At 41.2% G+C, this 24,434-nt stretch overlaps 1 protein-coding gene across 5 annotated transcripts in view; it reads left to right on the top strand.

Annotated features, from left to right (window-relative positions):
• Positions 1-24,434, top strand: part of LHFPL6 (LHFPL tetraspan subfamily member 6) — a 237,010-nt gene that overhangs the window by 207,525 nt on the left and 5,051 nt on the right. The gene's annotated exons all lie outside the window — the stretch shown is intronic.

Raw genomic sequence — 24,434 nt, forward strand, 5'->3', positions numbered from 1 at the left:
TAGAGAAGAACCTTACCTGACCTTTCATAGAAGTGGAATGTGGAAGAGACATAAGGAAGAGAACCATACGGTGTATTGCAGCCAGTGGTCATGTGTCACAACACGCGTACCTTCGTTTACCTGTTTGTTCCGTGAAGTTATTAGCAACCTATTGTTTGCCTGGGCTGAGAGGAGTATTGTAGACACAAAGGTAAGAAATCGACCCTGCTCTGAACAGTTTATATTCGTTGATCAATTCATCCCAAATCATGTGTTTATTACTTATTGCACGTGCTAAAAATAATTCTGTGGAATTTACAGGCTGCATGAGGAGATAAAGCAAACAGACTCACCAAGAGCTGAGAAATCCAAAGCGATCTCACTCCAGAGTAATAATAGACAACTTTGTGGAGGGGCTGGGTCTTGAACACAGTGATACACGTGGGTTGTCGGGCAGTACACAGAAGCACCTGGCAAGTGAGAGTACCAAACAGCAAAAGCACCAGGGAGCAATCCAATCCGAAAAGTCCCTCTGGGAGACCTTGGTGATGCGGGAAGCAGGGAGAGATGTTATCGAGTAGTCAGAAGCTCACACACTGATGAAGGGAACCTCACAGACTTCAGTTTTCTGTGTACTAATCAGGAAATTTCGGATATTTTCACTTGTAGCTATAGTGTGTTCTACTCAGCAATCTAAAAAAAAAAAGGTTGCATGGCACTACATGGCTTGCATCATTATAACTCCTACTAATTGATTTATTTTTCGCTTGATTGATAAACCTACATTTATTTAAACACTTCCTTATTTCTTTCTTGTTGGGTAATTCATCTATTCCAGTTTCTGTTATTTTAAGGCACATTATAATGAGAAATTTAATGAAAGTAAGTCTTTTCTTTATTGAATTATCTCCTGAGGACTTTTTTCCCTGGAATTGGTGTTACTACATCGAAGACTACTGCCAAGTGATAGCAAATACTTTCCCCTCATATAAGGACAGACAGATTAAGTTTTTGACCTGAAGTGTATAGTGAGTTATTAACTTAAAGATTCACGTTTTCCATTGAATACTTCATTCTAAGAAGAAATGTTTGAGGGAGTTGGTCTAATGTCAGTATTATATCCCAAATCATTTCCAAGTCTGGTGTTAGAACTTCTGTGAAAAAAACTTCTGTCAGACACTGAGAAACATGGACAGATGTGGTGCTGTATCAAAGTTCTGTGAATTTGAAAACAAAGCAATTTTTGTTTGACTCTGGATGACAAACACCCTGCTTCCCTGAAAATAATACTAGTTCTTTGGGTGGAGAAGCCAGTACATTTAATACCGCTGATTTGCATTGATTTGAAAAAGACAAGAGATGCCTGACTGCCCTTCTGCCCTCCTTGCCGAGGCTAAGGCTTTCCCGTTAGTTTTCCGTGTAGTGCATGATTGCCCTAAATGCGGAGAAGGGGAAAACGCTGGCACAAAACTGAGTGTCAGCTTGGTTTTTGTTTGTTTGCTTGTTTGTTTTTCTGTTTTTTGTTTTGCTTTGTTTTTGGAAAGCAGACTGTGCCCTGGGGAAATATTTTAACACAGTGTTTGGCATCTTTCTTTCTCTGGTGTTTGGGACATACTTGGCTGTTTCACACATGCCTCAACTTCACTATGATACTGTTCTTGATGATCTCTTACTATTGTGTGTTGCTATATTAATTAGCAGGTTATAATGAAACCTGTATCCTGTTTTCACAATTTTCATTATGACATCCCAATCGTTTATTGCATTGTGGATTAAAAATTTGAAATTCAAGCTTAAAAAAAAAGCTTGCCTCTCTACTGGTGGTAATAATTTCTTATGTTATTGAACTCACTAAACCATTTTAACAATTTAAAAATTACGGTGTTTTAATTTTTCCTGTTTATTTTTAAGTTTCTTTTAGTTGGGTGATGAGGGGAAAAAAAACAAAACTGACGTCATCTACAGATAAGATGAGTTCTAGGTCCTATAAAACCATCCTACAAAACTGCTTGTTTTCTCTCTAAAAAATTGTTGCCATTCCTCTGAACACTGATGAAGGCTGAACTTCAGTGAATGAATAAAGTCACAGAAAACAGGGCTAACTTGGTTGAGCCTAGGACTGGAGCTGGGAGCCCCAGCAGGCTCTTTAGGGGAGCGCTCTCAGTAAGGATGCCCTGGGGCCCCAGCTTTCCTGGCACGCGTGCTGGTGACCGCACGCACTCTGCCTGCGCCACTTGGAGAGCGGGAGCTCATTGCTGCCACCTCTCAAAGGAGACAGCGCGGGCAGCACACTTTCCTCTCAAAGGTCGGGAAATGTGAACGTTAAAATTCACGCTCTCCTTATTGTGGGTCGTGAGTCACTTTCTTGGCGTCCCGTTACTGAAATGTTACTTTCTCTAAAACACACCCTGAAAGAAAACATCGCTTTTCTTTTTCGCACGGAAGGGCATTTTAAGGAGCGCGTCCATTCAGTTACCCAGCGGCAGCCGGATGGCGTCAGCAAGGCCACTGCCCTCAGGGAACTAAAGAACCGGCAAGGCAGCCAGATGTTCAAGAAACAACATCCACAGGCTGGGCGCTAGAACTGAAGAATGTCAGGCATTGCACCGGACAGTGTGGCTGCCTTGCCAGTATTGTTTCCTTCTGGTTGGTCATTCTAAGCCAGAGGCCGCGAAACGTCTCTTTGAAGAGCGGGCCAGGGACTGTTTTCAGCTTTTGGAGCTATGTGGTCTCTGTTGCAACTCTTCAGTTCTGCAGTGGTAGCAGGAGAAACGCTCCATGAATAAATGGGTGTGACTGAGTTCCCTAAAATTTTGTTTACAAAAACAGGTGGTGGGGCTATTGGCGGAGGACGCCCGATTTCCACCAAAGCATACCCCCGATGCTCCAGAAACAAGTTCTTTTCAGATATGCTCATTTGTTGATCCCTTCAGCCACGGGGACAGCCAGTCTGGACCTAGGGCAGAGACTAGACTGAGCAGCCACATCCAGTTATCCTGGGATGCTGTATACATGCTATACCTTCCTCCTTGTGCCGTGTTGTGAATGGGTGGCAAACTCTCTAAATTAAACTTGGTCGTCTTACTTCTTAACACTAGCTTGGGATGAGAAGACTTAAGCCCATTTGGACCAGTGATTACTAAGGAGTTGTGTCCAGAGACTTTTGGGGAAAAGGGGAATCACATACCTAAGGGGAAGGCACCTTCTGGTGCCATGATCCCCCTTCCTCCGGCAGCTGCCTCTGACGGGTAGAATGGCAGGAGGGAGCAGCCTCCAGGGATAGGGCTGGGTAGAGCAACCAGCTGAGGCTCAGCCACCTGGTGAAGCAGACCTTGCCTAAGAATTTTCAACCTTGCTGAGACATAGTAATTCATTTCCTTGTTGGGTAATGTTACAGGCATCTCTTCTACCAGCAGCTAAATGCAGCCTGACTGCTATTTTATTTAGTTGCTGTATCACAGTTCAAGGGGACTTGACCTCCTCTGAGGGCTTCCTAAGGAAGTATTATTTTTAGCTGAGCCTTCAAGCCTGTAAAGGGTTTAGGTAGATAAAGGGTGAGTATGAGTGTGTTTTAGGTTGCATGGTGGGCAGGAACGAGAACCAGGAAAGAGCCCAAGTAGGAGGAGGTAGGCCATACTGGAGGAGGTAGAAATGCTGGCTGGGAAAGGAATGTAGGAAGGGCCTCCCAGGGGAAGAATATTTAAACTGAGTCCAAACACATAAGTAGTAGTGAGGCAAGAAACAGATTTCATAGAAACTCACGTTTGTGGTTTCAATGTACTGTGGTAGGAATCTAATAGAATCTAGTTTTTAAAATGCCGTTTTCCTTAGCCAGGAGATTTGGGGAGACTTTTTTTATGTGTGCCTTGAAAACAATTTTATAAGGCTATTGATTATTTCTCAATCATGTTACTGTTACAAAGTGCAAAGCTTTGAAGCAATTTCAAAAAAAATACTCACTTTTACAAATCCAAGATGGTTACTGTTTACCTTTGGATCATTCTTATTTATGAAGAAGCCAGGAGCATGTTTGAATACACGTATTTTTAAACCAGGGAAATGAGTACAAGCAAGCTGCATAATGAATTCCTAAATTACCCAACCAAAATTGTACAGCTTGCCTTGACAGTAGCTTTCAACCTTCAGCATTAAAATCAGAGGCAGACTTGTCTCATTTGTGTTTTAAACAAGTATCCCAGGTGACTCAGGTGCAAGGGATCAGCAGCCAGACTTTGAAACAAAATTACCTAATTTATATAGAAAATGATTTTTTAAAAAATTATTTGAGTTGACATACAATGTTACATTAGTTTCAGGTGTACAAGATAGTAATTCAACATCTCTATATATAATGCTGTGCTCACCAGGAGTGTAGTTACCATCTGTCACCATACAACACTGTTACAGTGTCATGACTATAATCTCTATGCTGTGCCTTTTATTCCCACGTCTTATTCATCCCATAATTGGAAGATGTACCTCCCACTCCTAACCACCCCTTTTGCCCATCCCCAAATCCCCTCCCCTCTGACAACCATCACTTTGTGCTCTGTAGACAGTTATTTTTTGTGGTTGCTAGAATTTAATTTAACATTCATTTTGTTTTATATAAATCAAGGAGCCTTAGCTTTAGGTTACAAAGATCTGATTCCAACTAGATGAAACAAAGAAGATATTTACAGTCTTTTATTATAGGAAGGCCAGAGCTAAGGTGAGCTGCAGACTTGACTGATCCAGGGGCTCATAAATGTTGTCCAGGGCCCAGGTTTTTCCTGAACCAGAGACCTTCCACTTACAGATTCTTCTTCAACCCTGGCCCCACCATAGTAAGTTTGGCTCCATCTTGAGGCTAGTTTTCTTCTCATAGATGATTGCATTTGGCGCTCGTAGCTTCTTCATGTCAAATAAGAGAGGGTGTTTTCCCCTGGTCCCAGTATTGGAATAAACGTCTCACTCCCCAGTCTAATTGGACCAACTTGGATGAATTGCTGCTGTCAGGGGAAGCCATGTACAAATTGGCTTCTTATGGTGGAGCATGGATGTGTTCAGAGTTTAATAGAAGCCCATCTTACTGAGAAGCAGTGGCATTTGTAAGTGGAAGATAAGGCTAAGAACAGAAAAAACATCTCTCTCTCTCTCGCTTCTCTCTTTTGTTATTGGCCTTGCTGCCCTGTGCTCCTTCCATCATGAAGCCTGTGGTTGTAGGCTAAGGGTCAGTAATAGCTTATGCTGTGCAAGTGTTAACAATGCTAAATTTATTTATTGCTTTTTAAGAGAACAAAACAATACAAATGATAAGAATTATATGTAGTATATAGCACAGTATCTTCACATAATAAAAATCTAGTAGATATTTGCTGTTATCATTCACGTTATTTGTACAGGACCATTTTTGATAAATATTTGTTGATTCATCTTTTTTCTTCCCTTTACATTTCATAACAGTAAGTTTGGATTTACACATTAAGCATAAGGTCTTTACAATCAGGTTGTCCAATTGATTTAATTCATGCCTCAGAGATATTCTCATCCACCCAACTTTTCTAATTATATCCTTATGATCAAAAGTAGTGTTTCAACTAATTTGCCTTGCTAATTTGCCAAGTAAATTTGAGTAATTATTGCTTTCATTTTTGCTATTTAATTTGATTAAGAAGCCATCATTTCCTGTTCTTGAAATTATGCTCATGGCTTCTCAAGAACAGTACCATAAACTCTGCAACTCAGAGCCTCTCAGTGTTGAAAAAGATGAGAGTCTGTTTCTTCCAAATTTTCAATCCAGTGAAGAAATCTCTTCTACTCTAATCTGTGACCTTGTCACATGTCTTTGGACAAATCTCTTTGACTCCTGATTCATGTTTTCTCTCCTTTCAAATCTAATTTGTCCAGGTTGCTAGAAGCCATTTGGAAGGTCCAAGAGGAGACTGTGTTCCCTCATGTAGCATGCTAGTGCAGGAGGATGACAGGAAAATGGAGAGGCCGCTGGGCACTAAACCAAGCCCCAAACTGAGTAGGCCCATGGGGACTCAGGGGAACACTCTGGAATGTGACTGTGACTCCAGGTGATGTTGGAAAGTTCCTGAGGCAGAGGAAGCTCCATGTGGCCAGTAATGAACTTATGGAGCAGCATCCAGGCACCTGCAAGGGAAAAACAATCATCTGTGCTGGTTGCTCAGCCTTCTTAGGGGCCTCTTTTCATGAAAAGAAGAGTTTTCTGCATTCATTCTAGAAAGTGAGAAGAACCAATTCAATTCAGGGCTGCGAATACCAGTGGGACCATGACAACAAGAGTAGACCATGCACATATCCACTTTGAATTATAGCTTAGTAAATGCCTCTAGTTTTGCTTTAGGAAAAGTACCCCTTCTGTATAATCATAGATCCAACTCCGTCTGCTTCCCTAAACACATCTTTGTAGGTTTCAGATGAACCCATGGGACAGGAATTTTGCAACTTCAGTGTCTATCTCAGTGTTTGGCCCAGAGAAGTACTCAACAGATTTATTATTCAAGAGATATTTATTAAGCATATTTTTGACACATACTTAGGATGAAATCATGAATTAAGATAAACATGATTCTTATGCATGTCACATATCTGCCATCTACGGAATGGTTTAAAGAAGGGAGAAAGGGAAGGTGTGGGATGGAGGGAGGAGAGAGGAGAAAAAGAAACAAGAAAAGGAAAGAGAATGAAAGGGAAGGAAGGAAGAAATTCTATCGCTAATTTTTGACCTCTAAAAAGGAAGCCACCATTTATGCTTCTGTAGATACTTGGCCAGGATATCCTGGTGAGAATTATGGCATTACTTTCTAAAGGAATATGGCTTAACCATCTCCCAGAAAAAAAAAAAAAATCAAGTTCAGGGTCATCATTTAAAGAACAAAATGCCCTGATAGAGGAAAAAGAAATAGCTCTAAATTTTTTCCATCTATATCTTTTTTCGTTTGGTTATTTCAGAGCAGGATCATCCTCAAACCTGTATTAAGCCTTCTTAAAACCTAATTCAGTGGCTTATAGTGATGTGCAGCAGTGGAACTCAGTGATTGTAGAAAAAGATAATTCTCCTTAAAAACCTGTGGGAAATCATATTTCTTAAGATATGGCCATCACACTATTGAGAAGAATAGGATGGTCTCCCTTTTAAAGATTATTAATTGTTTCAATGTTATCCCCTTTGTAAAAACAAAACAAAAAAGATACACCTGAATGGCATGCTATTTTAGATATAGTGTATTTAAGGAATTTAGGAAATTAAACTGGCCATTCTAATTATTCTTTTGTATTAGGTGCTCTTAACTATCTCTTAGTATGTTCCACTCAGATATTAATCTGGCAATAGAAAAGCACGAATTTAACTGTTTTTGATGTTTTGGATCCTCTCTCAGGAATGAACTTTGTTCCCCTTACTCTATCAATGATGTCTCTAAGAAAGAAAGAGCAATTAACGTAAATCAGCTATATGAACATCATCTTGAATAAATCTGCAGATTTTATTAAAATGTCTTAGTAGTTAAGGATTTGGAGAATAATCTGCTAATTAGGAAGAAGAGCCTATCCCCTCCTATCATACCGAAGTGCACCCCTTTCGATAATGTAATTAATGCAGCCCACTTGAGAAGTCAGTCCCCTACTTGCTCCCTGCCCTCAAAGGGATTATAGTTGAGAGATTTGTCACAGATTTCTTAGAACATTCTCTTATTAAATAGGAACACTGAAGAAAGACCTTCCAGTGTTGTTGCTGGGAGATTTGTCTACATGAATGTTAGAGTTCTTTCAAATCTTGATGTTATGGTTCTTAATCTCAGGAGAAATATTTCTGCCCCAGAATTGAGAACTCATGTGTTTTGTAACCTGTGTATTTTTGCCTCTGTTAGTGGGTCTTCTGTTAAGAAATGGCTACATGTAAGCATTATTGATTAACAACGCATCAAAAGTGTTTTAGAATAAGACCAAAAACACAACAAAGTCATCAAAAGGCTCAACTGACTTCTAATCTGATTTTTAACCTGTTGGAATGTTGACAAAAACTAATTAATGTAGAGAATTTGTAGAGCAAAACTAATTTATGAGATCTTTTCATGAAATTCCATGTGAATGGATTATTCCAGAGTAATGAATTTCCCCCCTCAAAGGAATAGTTAATGGGAAAAGCGCGGACTGGTTTCAATCCCAGTTTCACTCTCTTCTAGCTGGTTGATTCTGGACAGGTTTGGCCTCTCAGAATTTCTCTAAAAGGGAATGACAATCCCTATTTCACAGGCCCGTTGAAAGGATTAAATGTGATGAGAGTGCAAGGCCCTTTAAACATGGAAGACCTACAGTAACCATTAGTTCTTCCTTCCTGCCTGAAAGGTCAACATATTTCCTATTTTAATCATGTTGAAACAGTTTGAGGATGTAGATGTATCATAGCCAGAATCCTTCATTTAGCCAGAATACATGAAACATAAAAAAGTCTTTAAAAGTCTTTTAAAAAAATCATTAGCGATTGTGGTCTCATGACTCAGATGGAGTCATAACTAAGAGTCATGGGCCTTTGTAGAATGATTTAACTTTACACTAAATAACCAAATAACCAAGAGTGAAAAAATTGAGTTCTTTCTAGCTTTTTGTTGTTTTGCGAAAGTTTTATGTCCCACTGTCAGCAATTATTCACTGCAGTTATTAATCATGGATTTCTCTCATTTCTTCACATCTGGTTTGTATGCTTTCTAAATCATAATAAACCACCTTTAAATCATGCTTTTCAAGGAATACAGTCCAGGGCACCTGGGTGGTTCAGTTGGTTATGCATCCAACTCTTGGTTTAGGCTCAGGTCCTGATCTCAGGGTTGCAAGATGGAGCCCTATACTGGGCTCTGTGTTCAGTGCAGAATTGACTTAAGATACTCTCAACCTCTGCCCCTCCACCTGGTGCTCTCCTGTTTTCTCTGAACACAGTTCAGCTCTATTGCGTGCACCATATATCTTTGAAGTACTGATTTTTGTATGCTCTGGGCAGTTTTATTTTTCCTTATTTCCTGATTTGGGGTCATGTTTTGGATAGCCAAGAATATCAGCTACATGATATCTGGATAGTAAGCTACTTTGGTTTGGCAACTGGATATTTTGATGACACTGGTAAATGAGTTCAGTGTTTCAATAAGCCTTGTTCTGGGGATTGATATATTCAGATCATTCGAGGGTCCAAAGTCCATTAATAGGCTTCAGAGATTTCTGACCCCACTGAAATTATGTGCAAATTTTATATGGCTATGTGTACATGTTGTTTTCTGGAGAATTTATTCAAAGCTTTCATACAGTATTCAAATACGTTCCTGACACCTGAAGACTTAGAATCTCTGCTAAACCACATTTGGAAGTGTGACATTAGGAAGCTGAGAAACTTGATCTCTAGACTTTCCCTGCCAAACAATCCTCAAATACACACACACACACACACACACACACACACACACATCCCATCCCAGGAAACTAGAGAGCCACTGAACCCTTTTGACTTGATTTCATTACCTGTGGAGGTGTTTGTCAGAGGGATGTTGTAGGGGAAACATCGTACTTACAGTAAGCATTATTGCAAATAGATGCTCCCATATACCAATTCTACTTTGAAATCATATTGTAAAAATGAGTGTTCAACCTTCCTAGTGAATTGAATATGTTTCCACTTAGACTGCTAGTCCGTTTCATTGGTGCCATTATCAGGAGACAGCTCTTCGGCGTGTCCCAAGAGCTTTTGGTTCTGAACTATCTTGTCAAAGATGTTTGTATAATGAGCAGCCTTGGAAGGTATTGAATCGTTCTGGAGCAGAGGACAAGTTTGTTTCTTGTTTAGTGTAATGAAGATAATGTCTCCCTCTGGGGCAAAATTTGGGCAGATTTGTTTGCAGCCTATTTTAAGAAATTGGGGTTCCCTAAGCATGGGATTCCTCAACTGTGGCCCAAACTCACTGAGTTTGCCACATCAGCCCCCGTGCAATGTGGGAGGCAAGGGGATGGGTGCAAATGTGAAGCTCAAGCTGCTTCCTGTGCTGTGAGTGATGTACACCTCCATCTCTGACTTGGGAGTCTCCTGGCTTTTCTAGCATCTGTGAAATTGTGGCAGTTTAATTTGCTAGCTTGCAAGTAGAGTAAAATCTCAGACTCTTGATAGTTCTTGACATCACTGTTATAATGCCTGTGATTCGTTTGAAAATGCTTTGGGATAAAAAGAGTGAGATGTGTATCAGCTAGGAGAAGTCACTACTCAGGTGCATCCTCCAGAACAGATACTCAGGGCTGCTAGCACAGTGCTCTGTTATCCGTATCTCAACCAAAACCAGAAGCTTTGCTATTAGTGTAGCAATATCAGAAATGGATTTTTATTGGTGGAGTTAATATCTTACTAATTAACATGATAAATGTTAAAAATGGGTTTCTACCAATGAGATTAAAGACATTCAGGATTGTGGATTAACCCAAAGAGTTAAAGATACCCCCTATCCTTGTGTGAAGGGATGGAAACATCCATCCAGGCATACAGCCATTATTCTAAGTCCCAGTGATATGAAAAATATGTAGCAGCCAATTTTTCGTAGGCCCTAACCAATCCAAACTAAAACACATCCTGGCCACAGCACTAGAGCAGACTCCCTAGGGACCCTGCTCTGCCAGGCACTAACTCTTTGGTTGCTGGAACATGAGGCAAGCATTCTCTAGAGTTCTCAGAGACAGAGAAAGGACACTTGGGGAACTTGGAGAAGTGGATGTTTACCCACTAGTACCCAGAGGGACATATTTTAGGATTTTTAACAACTGGTACAGCTTCACTAAAGCATTCCAGCTATGTGTTTGCTGCCCTTAGGAATGGCAGCCAAGGCTTGATCATCCCTAAAAAGCTCAATTTCCAGTATTTATGTGGAGGATTTCTGGTTCTTTGTTGCCAAAGGGAATCAAATCCTGCCCTAAAACATCGCTCCAGTGGTTCCCTCATGCAAAGTGGTATTTCCAAACACTTAAAGGATAGAGAGCTAACTAGGCTTTGACTAGCTTCCAGAAAAGGCTGATGACCTGATTTGTGTCTGCTTTTTGATAACTGTTTCTTGAACATCTCTGTGTAGCAGCATTTGGTCTGAGACTTGTTTTCATTCTAAACTGGAAATGAGGTTGTAGGAGAGTGGTTACCAGACACCATCCCTCACACTTTTTCAACATTTGCTGTAATTTACCAGAAAGTCTCAAGGTTGTGCTTGACCAAATTGGATTAGGCTTGTCCCCAAGCAGCCACCTGACACATAAGGAGGGATCATCCAGGAAAACCTCTTAGATGGAGGGCAGAACCAAGCTCAAAGCCATGCTTGCTGCAGCCCATTTCCATTTAACTGGATATAGAGAGGCTATTCAGAGGCTGCTTGATGGCAAGGGAAGCCTGACCAACAGAGGAGGGCAGATAAAATGCTATCAGAATGGAGTGCGGCAACTCTTCATGTGGATTTGCTGGAAAATTGGCCACAGCTGCAGGCTACACTGAAGACTAGCAATCAGAGAGAGTCTAGGTCCTTTCACACTATCTTTTGGGGCCATTTATGAGTCAGAGGAGCTGAATTTCAGGTCATTCCGGCCTTTATAAACAGCAGCGATAGACAGAAACTAAAGGATACTCTGTCACCATATGCTGAATAAACACCACTGGTGACCTCAGCCTCCCCCCACATGGAGAGCAGATTCTGTGTCAGTTGACAGCATGATCACAAAGGCCACCAGTGTACATTGTGTATCTAGAGCCAATGTGTGCACCTTATCACCTTAACGATGGCATTATCTCTAGTGAAACTTTCAGGATGGATTTGGTGCTAAGAGCAGAGATTAATAACAAAGATTAATAAAATTAAGTCTCTGTGCTAAAGAGACTCAGATGGCCAGGCAGGACGGAGGGAAAACCATTTTTTTATGTATAAATCTTGCAAATGTTTATCTTAACAAAATTATTTACCGGGACGCAGAACAGAGGTCCATTTGATTGGTGTGATCATAAGAATTCAGATACACTTACCCTATATTATGACACTTAAGCTGAAATTCGATTATATTTCTAGAAGCACCAGGGTCGTTATTTTCTTTTACATCCCTTTGTGGCACAGGCCTGCTACATAGGCAGAGCATATTTGCGACCTGTTTCACAGTTAAATGGTTTTTACCAGAATTCAGGATGGGGTGATGCAGGACCTTGAATCAGTGCAGAGGTTAAGAGGAAGGACCCAGAATGGATCTGATGGGCAGGAAAAACAATAAACAGGCTCAGTGTGGTAGGATCAGGAAACACGCCTGACAGTCTTGGTGTGAGAGGAAGTGAAGCCACCTTTCCTGTGCAAAATCACCCGAATGTCTATTATTTTGATCTTCCAGGATTGTTTCTCTGATTAACCCATCTCTACTCTGTTTTCTACCTCCACATAACACAGCTCCTTTTTTGTTACACTGTGCCAAAATGTATGTAACATAAAATTTATCATTTCAACCATTTCTAAGTGTGCAACTCAATGGCATTAAGTACATTCACAATGTGCAACCATCATCACTATTTCCTATTTCCAGAACTCTTCCATCATCCTAAACAGCATCTATATCCAGTAAACAATAACTCTCCATTATCTCTAACTGCCAGATCCTAGTAACCACCGTTCTATGAATTTGCCTATTCAAAGTACCTCACATACATGGAATCCTACAGTATTTGTCCTTTTGTATCTGCCTTCTTTCACTTAGCATGATATCTTCAGAGCTCATCCATGTTGTAGTGTGTGGCCAAATTTCATTCCTTTTTTAGGCCTGAATAATACTCCATTAAATGGGTACACAACATTCTGTCTATCTGTTCATTTTTTATCTAGAGATTTAGAGTTGTTTTCACACTGAGGATTTATTTATATTGACACAAAGTACATCTGTTCCACTGGTTTGTTGGTAAAAGAGATTGTTGGTGTATCCCCCCCTCCCCCAACGTTATAATTATTTGCTTTGGCTTTGTGAATTTGACTTTAAAGTACAGGTAGGTAATGATGTGGTGGACATACTTATTACCCAGATAGTCCAGGACTAAATTTTTGGTTAAGAATAACCCAGCATCAGCACCCTGCTTTAGATTGGAACCTGGAAATTCAAAATTCTAAACAAAGAGAAAGCTCTCCTACTGAAGAAAACACATTCAAGAGACCAGGGAAGGGGACTTTTGTCTCCCGAGCTACAGTATCCTCATTGGCAAAATACAGGAGATGACCGATGTCAAGGGTGTGAGCATGCCGCGCGACAAATCCATCCTGCTTGTTTTTCAGTAACTTTTATTGGAACGCAGGCATGCTTGAGTGCTTACTTGGTGTCTCTGGCTGCTTTTGACCTAAAAGATTTACTACCTGGCCCTTCCCAGAAAAAGGTTTTCAACCCTTGCCTTAGATGGTCCTTCTCTAATGTCCCTTTGCTCTAAAATCTGTAATGCTGCAATATGCTAGGCGGGAAGAGGAGGAGGGAAGAAAAGATAAAGTCACGAGGACACAGCAACGGAGGTGTGATGCACTGGTTCTTGACAAGGCTTCGAATGTAGAAAAGCCTCTGCCCTTGAGGCTCTGCCTCTGAGCTCTGCCTCTGAGTTCCTTGCTCCTGACCCTGCGTCCTCCTGCCATGTCCTTCTGTCTCAAGCACTCACAGCCTGACTTGCCAGGGATGACTTTGATGGTACATAAACTTTCTGTGGGTTTTTCTTATGGAGCATATGCTTTGCTCATGTAAAATCTGTATATCGGCTGGATTTCAGTGGGAAGTGTTGTTTCCCATGGCGAACCATATACAACCTCTAGCCTGGAGGCACTTTGTGGATGAAAAGGCATCAGGCATCAGTGCTGCTCTGGTCTTGGCCTGGTACGTCCTGGAGCAGATGGAGTTGGTGCTCCACTTCCTCCTCACCTGGACACCTGTATTCTGCACACTAGGCCCTTCATTTAACATTTCATACTATTTTATGATACAAAAGCTTTAATTCAAATGTTTAAAAGAACAAGTGGCTAAAATGATACCTTGTATGACTGAAAAGAGAAGAATGCTCAATCTTGGTTGTGGGGTAAAAAACGGAGAAATAAAACTTACCCATAACATATCTCCTTAGATATGATGCTGTTATGGGCTCTTTGTAGATGCCTATCTTATCTTTTTCAGAGAGTAAATCCCTATTCCCTTTGACACACATGGTGGTGAAAATCCTTACTAATGCCATGGCTTAAGTATCTCAGTTCTTACCAATGGACATGTCTGCATTTTATCTTTTGTGTGTGTGTGTTGGGGGGGGGGGCCTTCAGCTTCTGATTCGGTTATTTATTTATTTATTTACATTTTATATTCTGATTATTAACATCCTGATTAACTCTGTGGAGAAAGTAGTGTAAACAAAGAAGATAGAAGGATCTGTTAAGACATTTCTTGCCTCCTCTTTTTTGTTTAAGTGACTCCAGTGCTCAGAGCTAGATCATTATTCAATGAGGCATGTTCTGTGTTTGGGGGAAGAGATATCATTCAATTTCCAGAGAGTTCAGGTCCTACTATTCAGTATCCTGAACCTGGGAATGAGGGAGATAACAGGTGGATACAGTCAGCCTACTCTATTTGAGTCAAAAGCCACAGTCCTTGAAGAGAAACACAGTGCCCACCCACTGTGGTACTGCTCTGGAATTTGAGGTGTCAACATGGCCACCCCTTGCTAGGATGTTTTGGGACATTCAGTGCTTAGGATTTAAGGGATTCTCACATTACACATACCTCCCCATTATCTATTTTTGGGGAAGTACTAACAGGGTGTGTGCGTGCCCCAGATCTGCTTGCAGAAACCATAGAGCACATCCCCATGGGGTACACAGAATATATAACTGGGGCCCTGATCGCCTGGGTAGCGCTGTCCAACTCTTGGTTTCCATTCAGGTCATAATCTCAGGGTGGTGAGATGGAGCCCCACGTCAGGCTCTGTGCTCAGTGGGGAGTCTGCTGGAGATTTTCTCTCTCTCTCTCTCTCTCTCTCCCTCTGCCCCTCCTGCTCATTCTCTTTCTCTCAAATAAATGCATAAATCTGTAAATAAATAAATAAATAAATAAATAAATAAATCCCTGCAGCTGTATACAGGACAGCCCTGATAAGCAATGTGAGTTTATACTTCGAGTGATGAACAGATGGACTACAAGTATGGGAGCTTGAGAAAGAGGCATACTTTCTTCTGCAGTCTTTTTTTTTTTTTTTAGATTTTATTTATTTATTCATGAGAGACACAGAGAGAGAGGGGCAGAGACACAGGCAGAGGGAGAAGCAGGCTCCATGCAGGGAGCCCGACAGGAGACTCAATCCTGGGTCTGCAGGATCAGGCCCTGGGCTGAAGGCGGTGCTAAACCGCTGAGCCACCCGGGCTGCCCTTCCTCAGTCTTTTTATTTCTCCGTTTTTTACCCCCACAACCAAGATTGAGCATTCTTCTCTTTTCAGTCATACAAGGTATCATTTTAGCCACTTGTTCTTTTAAACATTTGAATTAAAGCTTTTGTATGTTTTAGGCGGAAGGTTTGAAACTTGTTTCTTTTTTCACCAGTGACACCTTTGTTGGGTCACTCACAAAGGAGCAAATGGAATGGGTCCTGTGACAGATTCTTTTTGTTCTTGATTGTTTTGGGAGTTTTGTTGTTGTTGTTGTTAATGTGTATGCAGACAAGATGGTCTGAATATGAAGAGACATGAAGGAATTTATTCAAGAGAAGCAAGACATATCAAACTTCTGGGCGGGTTTTTAAGAGGACAAAAATCTTTGTCTCTCCTCTGATCCTTCCACCTGCCAGCCCTCATTATTTATATGGCAAACAGGATGAAATTGAAAATGTCTGCTTCTTTTCTACATGGGCTGTGCATTTGTATCTTAACATAGTGAAAATTTTAAAATATCAGAGAGGAAAGATATTCTCCTTTGATAAATGCAGTCAGTGGTTTTATTATATCTGAACTCGGGCCCTTGTGGCCACAAGTCTGGGAACATAGCAGTGATCAGTAAAGAAAGAAAGAAGCTGGGAAGAGGTGGAGCTCGGGTTCAAATGCAGAGCCCAGGAAGGAAGGCCAGGCACACATGGAGTTGTGTGTCAGATCACATCAGTGAGAGGATGGGACTGCTGAGCTACCATGTTTTGTGTTGTGCTACAGCAACAGTGTAAGCAGTGGGTGGCACTGTGGCCACATCTCTGCATAGGGGTGAGGATGGCATGATGGCTCCTGCCAGCCTGCTGAGGGCTTACTGACAGCACCCCAAGAAGGGTCTAAACACACAGCTTGGGGCATGTTCATAGCCAGGTTCACATCGAGGAAGAATCAGTTATCCACATTGTCTAGAAGAGATGGGGTTGCCCAGAGAGTGCTGGTTTGGTTCTGTCACCTCAGGAATTGGGTACCAAGTTAGTCAAAGGTAGGCCTTTAATAACTAGAATTGTGCAAGGTGGACACAGGGACGTGGAGTCTTCTAAGGAGACCCACGAATTCAAAGGAGTAAAATATATTTCTTGTTGGCGTGTAAGTTCTAACAAAGACAAGTACTATCTAACAAACGGGGAAAATGCATTTGATGTAGAACACCCTACTACCTTATCTGAGCACAGGAGAAAGTTCTGGGATCAGAGTCTGACCCAAGTTCAAGTTGAAGCTTCACCATTTACCTGAGATACTAAATAAATTACTTACCTTGTATGGAACTCCATTTCTACATCCTCACAGTGGGAAGAACTCTGGGAAAATACATACAGATTTGCTTCTCTGATTTCTGGAAAGCATCAGAGGCAAAAATGATGAAGTGAGATGACACCTGGCTCGCAATCTGTATACGTGACGAGTTAACACTCGTTATTAACTTCAGATTCCTCTTCTCAGCCCAAGTACTGTGTCTGATACTCATTCATGCCATGAACATATATTGATCATCCGCTGTGGCCTGGGCATTGTACTGAGCACCAAGCTACCAGAGTAGAGGAGGCGTGGTGGCCCATAGTAGGTTCTGTAATGTTAATGACACCAATTATTGCGGCAGATGTTAAACTGCCATTTCCTCCAAAGATGAAAAGACCTCTGGAATTCCATTGTTAACTAACAGTGAGGCTGGATTCTTTCTACTTTTTCTTCTGTCTCTATTCCTGACCAAAGCTGGACAAAAAGAAATGAACTTGAGCCTCTCCGAAAACACCAGACACACCTCTCGCACCCCATCTCCTCGCTGCCCTGGAACGCCGCCACAGCATCTTTTCCTATTGACTTAGCAGGTGGCTGTGGTTTGCTGCCTTCTGCCCATTAACCTCTGTTTTATCTGTCAAGAATAGTATTCCCCATTGTTGAAAGCAGCAATTTGCCAACCAAGCAAGCTTGGAGTCCTGTCTGATGGAGCATTACACAGAGCAAAAGGGAGAGTTTAAACAGATTTGCTTCTCTAATTTCCTGAAAGGATCACAGACAGAACTTGCCCTCTAGTAAAATGCTTTTTGTTTGCATTATCATAACAAGCATTTATTGCCACGGCTTGGGGAGAGGGAGGAGGAGCTTGGAAGAAAGGTCCTGCATTTCCTGGTTTCATTTAGTCCTGTTACTACTCAGGGATTATCATGCTGTTTAAAACATATAAACTTTCCTGATAGCCTACTGTACTCAAAAAGACTTTTTCCTCTTATTATTGTAAAACATGGTGCTAATTTCTTACATTGAGCATGGGGGTTTTAACAATGAAATCATGCTCAAAGAGGAAAAAAAATCTACTTTTCTTTTTCCTCTGGAGAAATTCAAGGTACAGTGTGTCCAGAGTGCAAGCTGGAAAATCTCAGAACTCTCATGAACTCTAGATATTTTGTGTTTATATTTATGTTTCATGAAAAAAAATCCCTCTGTATCTGGTCAATTTCATCCAACTGAACTTATACAAAATATATGTGTAGAATATACAAGGGATAGTTTCAAAATAAAGCAAGTGATGTGAGTGACTTGAGAATCAGTCTTACTAGAACATAAACCTTGTTAGACCAACGACCCTGTCTTGTTTACTGCTGAGTCTCTGGCTCCTGTAACATTGCAACACATACAGTGGGTGCTCAGGATTTATTGACAAATGTTGAGTAGCTTTGTTGTGCCCAAGATTGCGAATCCGAGAAACCACCAAGGAGCCGACCCCGATGCAAACACACGAGGGTTGATTTACAAGCTCGAGCTTGGGTCCAAGTACACCCGACACAGCGGAGCAGGGACTTGGACCCCGAGGTGGGTTTTAGCTTAGTTTTAAGGGCTGGTCTGGGGACCTCCAGAAGGGCTGGAGCAATTCCTCAAGTTCTGTTTACATTTTGATATGGGGCCTTCAAGGGCATGGAGCTCTGTTCTCATTCTAATCGGGGCTTCCTGCCCTTGGCTTGGGCTCAGTTTTTATTCTATTGTGGGGCTTTCTAGGACATTAAGCTGTAAACTTTTGTTTTTTTCCTGTAACTGAAGTAATGTAAATTTCAGCTCTTCTTGGCAGGGGCCTGGGATGGCTGGACGTGTGCTAACGCTGAACTTAAAGTGGAATGGCCTCAATTTTCTCGGCCTCCACAGCTTACATTTCTATCTACTAGTACAGGTGAAAATTCTGGAGAGATCAAACTCTGGAGATGTTCATACCCAGCCCCATCTCTTGCTTACACCCCAAGTGGCATTATTTCTTTCTTGAGCAATACTTGAACAAGAGCTAAATTTGCCCATATTTCTCCATTTCTCAGTCCCCAAGTGCAGGTACACTCTTCTCTGCCCTCTCCCATTTCTACTTGGCTGGCGCCTGCTCTTTTTCCAGTCTCAATATATATTTCATTTCTAATTTAAGGTTCGATTTCACTGACCACACTCTAAAGATCCCTTGTGATTTGCTGTCTTGGCATCCTGAAATTTTTTTTCTTAAAAGCACATGCCTTGATTATCATTATATAATTATCTGCATAATTATTGTTTAGTACTTCCTTGACTAGACAGAACTCCTTGATAGCAGGGACTGCTTTTATCTTGTTTGCAACAAAATCCCCAGCACCCAGTGATTCCTGTCAGGTTTAATCCGATCGGTAGTGAAATGGAATAGAGAGTCAAGGCAAAAGTTGGTCAAAACAGGCTTTTAATGGGCCGCGCTCGTGGGCGAGGTTCCACGGCCCACAGGGGAGGGAGAGAGCGGGAGTCGCGGGCCAGGAAAACCGCAGGGGAGTCTATAAAGAGTTTTCTGTGGGAAGATAGGGGTAGGGCTGCAAGGCGGCATTATTGGGAGGTTGCTGGCCTGGGGTCCGCCGTTTTGAGGTCCCCAGTCTCGCCAGCCCAACAATTCCTAGTCAAAATAGACACTTAATAAATATTTGTTGAATCAATGAGCGAATTGAGGGAGAAAGGAAGAATGGGAGAAAGGGAATCAAGAGTCAGACTTAATGTTCCTGTAGTTTTGCCTAAATCCTATTGACACATCTTGATCTTACCAATATCATCTTGATATTTGATATTCACCATCTCCTGCTTCTCAAAAGATATTTGTGTGTGTGTGTGTGTGTGTGTGTGTGTGTGTGTGTGTGTGTGTGCTTTTTTGTATATTCTTTTGAGGGTCATTTGATGGGCTAGGTATATTTCTAAAAAATATAAATAAAAAATCTAAATACCAGGATAAGTCCATATTGATTTAATGATTCTGTATTTTATGAATTACTAAGTGGAAGTCTTCATATCTGAAATAGAAGATTTTTTCATAAATCACACTGAACATTAGTTGCTTATTTTGGATCTGAACCCATTGCTGGATTTAAATCACAAAATATATAGATTATGTACATAAATTTGCATGTATGAGTAATTAGTGGCAATTGATATCCTCAAACATTTTCTTTTCTTATGGCACACTTTTAAAATAACTTCATTTAGCCTCCTTTCTGTTTTCATCTGATAAATAGCTGGTTTGATGAGTTGACTATATGTTTTATGACACAAACAAGAAGGGCTCCAGAAACAATTATTAGAAATAATACACACATACTTACCAAGACATGGAGTTGGATTTGCCACCAGGAAGATAGTAGTCTAGACATCTGGTGTGAATGATGTAGGAAATGTTGGGGTTCAGAGCCAATGGTTAAGAAAGAATTCTTGAGGGATCCCTGGGTGGCTCAGCAGTTTAGCGCCTGCCTTTGGCCCAGGGCTTGATCCTGGAGTCCAGGGATTGAGTCCCACATCGGGCTCCCTGCATGGAGCCTGCTTCTCCCTCTGCCTGTGTCTCTGCCTCTCTCTCTCTCTCTCTCTCTGTCTCTCATGAATAAATAAATAAAATCTTTTTTAAAAAAAGAAAGAAAGAATTCTTGAGACATCTTCAGTGGGAAAAGGTGTTTTTATTAAAGCACAGGGATAGGATCCGTGGGCAGAAAGAGCTGCCCTGGGGTTGTGAGTGGCCGATTATTTACTTTCAAGTGGATAGTGTGTTAGGGATAGTGTAAGTCTGTAAGGAATTTTGGAGGCAACGTTTCCAGGACCTTGAGAAGGCTAGCTATTGTTAGGAAAAGGTCATTTATTACTGTTTAGTAAAACCCCAGTCACAAGACCCTTCAGATGTATATCAATGGGGTATGCTTGGGGGATGATTGCCAACATATATCTTGAGGGGTAGAGATAAAGGAAGTTTCCAAAGAAATTTTTATGTGTTTAAGGAGATTCCCTGGATCCTGGAGGGTTGGAAGAATTTAAGCTAAGTTTGCCTTTTGCCCCTAGCAAAGTATTAACATTGAGGCAGCTGAGCTCCCAGAGGAAGGTCACTTTCCCTGTTTCAAGGACTTTGCCAAGTTATAAGTAGTAAGGACATGTAAATGTTTTTCTTTTGTCTTTGTGTCCCACCTCACTCAAGGCTCTGTTCTGTGGGTCTTTCAGTGATGACAGGGCCTGGGTGGGGTGGGTAGGTGGGTGGGGTGGTTAAACCTCTAACAACGAAGACCTCACAGACCTTTATTAGGAAAAAGATAAAGCAAGAAAGATTTTGTTCCCTTGCTCTTGTCTTAAATCAGGTTCCCCAGAACAGATCCTTAGATGAGGATTCATATTCAAGAAACCAGTAAGGAAATGGGAAGTAAAGTAGTAAAAGAGTAAATGTGAAGGGTACAATTCGAGGTGAGGTCCCGGCCTCAGTCTGAACTCACTGGGGCTCTGGAACATTCATTCCACCAGACAGTCTGTCTCCCCTGGAGGTGAGAAAGCCGGCTTTCATACTTCTGTATAGTGGCTGTTGGCCACACCAAGGGCCCTTAAGCTCTCTGAGAGTTGGGGCAATGTGGCTCCACTCTCATGGGTCCTCTGCAGAGGGTCGCAAGGGTAAGCTGTTAGGAGAAGAGCACGATCAGAAGCTAAGGGTGAGAACTCAGGATCGCCTAAGGGGTATAAAGGAATTAGATAGAATATCTATATGGTCTGCTCCCAGCTTTGCCAGTTAAGAACCCCTATTTTCTGTTGACTTCCCTGGAGGCAAAAAAAATACACACACACACACACTCTCTCTCTCTCTCTCTCTCTCTCTCTCTCTCTCCTGGGTCCTCAGTGGTCAATTATTTAGTAACTTCTTTTCATCTTTATTTAGTATACATGGCCACTGTCACATGGACTATTTTCAAATAATTGCCCTCACCAGTTACTTTTTCTTGAATAAGTGTCAATAATTAATAAAGAATTATGTACTCTGCTCTTCCTGTTAGGTCACAGAACTGTGTGTAGGTCAATACCTTGTTATTAATGAACAATCGTGTTCCATGTTATGAGCCCCAGGCTGAATGGATAGCCCACAAATTTTGCTGGCTTCTTGAAAGGTTCTAAACCTCTTGCCATCTCTTTGCGACCTATTAATTCTCCCTCCTAGATTTATTTAATCCAGCTAAAGAATAATTAAAAATGGAGATTATTCTCCAGCCACATTTGTAGATGGTTACCAGAAAATTTGGTCCATGAACGGGACTCTGTTACTCTTGAAAAAATACTTCCTGAGTCTGTTTTGATGGAGGTCACTGTGCCAGTGAGACCTACCCTGCCGTGGAGATGTAATCTTTCAGGATCTATTAACCTGTTAAATTTAACACACTCTGTAAATGCTATAAAGTTGGTTTGGGAACTTCTCTCTGAAAGTTCTGTGTCAAAACAGGACTAGAGTTATCTATATAATAAAATTCCAGATTTACTCTGTTTTCCAGGGACTAGCTATTTGCCTACTTTGTTTCCTTTCTTTCTGTTCCTCCTTTTCCTTGCCTTTCATTCAGCGTTTATTTAGTGAGTACCTGCTATGAGACAGGCACTTTTGTAGGGGTAGAGTAGAGAAGAAAACATGCAAATGTCTCCCCTAATTGAAATTTTCATTCTAGTGGAAGAGACTGAAGTTAAACACACACACACACACACACACACACACAATTTACAAACCATGGTAGGTGCTGCAAAAGCAATAAAGTGAGGTAGAGAAATAGTGTGACTTTGATGAAGTAGGTGGGGGCTGGGACATATCTTTACAGAGCTGCCATTTCAGAAGGAGCCAGCTGTCTAATGATCTGGAGTAGAACTTTCTGAGTAGAAAGAATAATGAACATGAAGCACCCAAGCCAGCAACAAGCCTCATGAGGTCTAGAGAAGGCAGACAATATGTCTGAAAGTGGACAAGAGGGAAGTCAGTCATGAGTTTTGAAAAGTAGGCAGATATCATCATTCAAGGCCTGATAGGCCATTGGAAGGAGATTGGGTGTTTGACAATTCATTTGAAAAGTTTAAGTAAGGCAGTGCCTTAAGATTTATCTTTAAGAAGGTAGCTGTCTGCTTTGCTGTTGGTGATAGCATAAGCAGAAACAGGGAGACAGGAAAGCAGTGATGGCAGATGAGATTTCATGAGGGTGCTGCAGGCATCTGAGGAGCAGTAGCACAGAAGATAAATTTTGGAGAGGGGCAAAGGACTTGCCACTTACTAAGGATGAGTCTTTGAGCAGATTATTGCATTTTTCTTGGCTTTAGTTTTCCCATCTGAATGTACCTATCACATCATGTTCTTATGAGGATTAAATGCATTAACATTTACTCCCTGTAAAGCTCTTCTAACAGTTCAGATCAAGTAGTAATCAATACGTGTTTGCTGTTTTTAAATTGTTATTAGATATGGAGAGAGAGAAATCAAGGATGACACCTAGGGTGAAGACTGCACATAGCCTATTTTCTATGTCCCTGGGTAGTGTACTCTTGATTTAATCCTGCTGCTATTGCTTTATAATGACCACAAGCCAATGACTCACTTAGCTTTGCCTGATCTCACCTTTTATCTGTACATGGGCTGCATGCTGACTACCCCTCCAGTAAACCTCAGAGAAGATATGAAGTCAAATTGCATGCTACATTTAACAGTCGTTGTATTTTTCAAGAGAAAAGTTACTAATGAACAAGATAAAATGACTGACTTGTTTAAAAAATGATATAGTTTTCAATCTATGGCTTATGCGTTGCATGACTGAAATCTATGTGTTTATATCTACTGTAATGTATAAATGATAGCAAAAAAGGAAGGAAAAATATTGTTAAAGCATTTTCTGATAATATCCTAAAACTGGCTAAAAGAGGGATTAAAATTAGAGCAGAAAAGACAATGTTCGATGAAAGATATAGAGGCCTTCCATACTGTGCACACAAAAAGAATAATTTGAATGCTGTAAAAAAATTGAGGAAGGGAGGATTAATGAATGCAGGAAACTATTTTGTTCATTCAAATAGGATATTCTGGGTCAATGACTTCTTATTCTTGAACACAGAACCCAAGTTTGAGTCCTGGCTCTGAAAGGCATCTTGGTTGCTCTAAAGCTTGGGCAATTTTGGATAAAGCTGCTAAAAACATCCATATGCAGATTTTTTGTGGATTTAAGTTTTCAGCTCCTTTGGGTAAATACCAAGGAGTGCGATTACTGAATGTACCATTTTGCATCCTTAACACTGTTGTGCCCAAGATTGCAAATCCGAGAAACCACCGAGGAGCCGACCCCGATGCAAGTACACGAGGGTTTGTTAACAAGCTCGAGCTTGGGTCCAAGTATACCCGACACAGCGGAGCAGGGACTTGGACCCCGAGGTGGGTTCTAGCTGAGTTTTATGGGCTGGTCTAGGGGACCTCCAGAAGCGGGGAGAGGAATTCCTCAAGTTCTGTTTACATTCTGATATGGGGCTTTCAAGGGCATTAAGCTCTGTTCTCATTCTGATATGGGACTTTCAAGGGCATTAAGCTCTGTTCTCATTCTGATATGGGACTTTCTGCCACGGGCATTGAGCTCTGTTTTCCTTCTAATATGGGGCTTAACTGAAGTAAAGTAAAGTTCAGCTCTTATTCACAGGGGCCTGAGATGGCTGTACTTGTGCTAATGCTGAACTTAAGGTGGAATGGCCTTA

This window comes from Canis lupus, chromosome 24 (assembly GCF_048164855.1).
Source record: "Canis lupus baileyi chromosome 24, mCanLup2.hap1, whole genome shotgun sequence".
NCBI classification, from domain to species: Eukaryota; Metazoa; Chordata; class Mammalia; order Carnivora; family Canidae; genus Canis; species Canis lupus.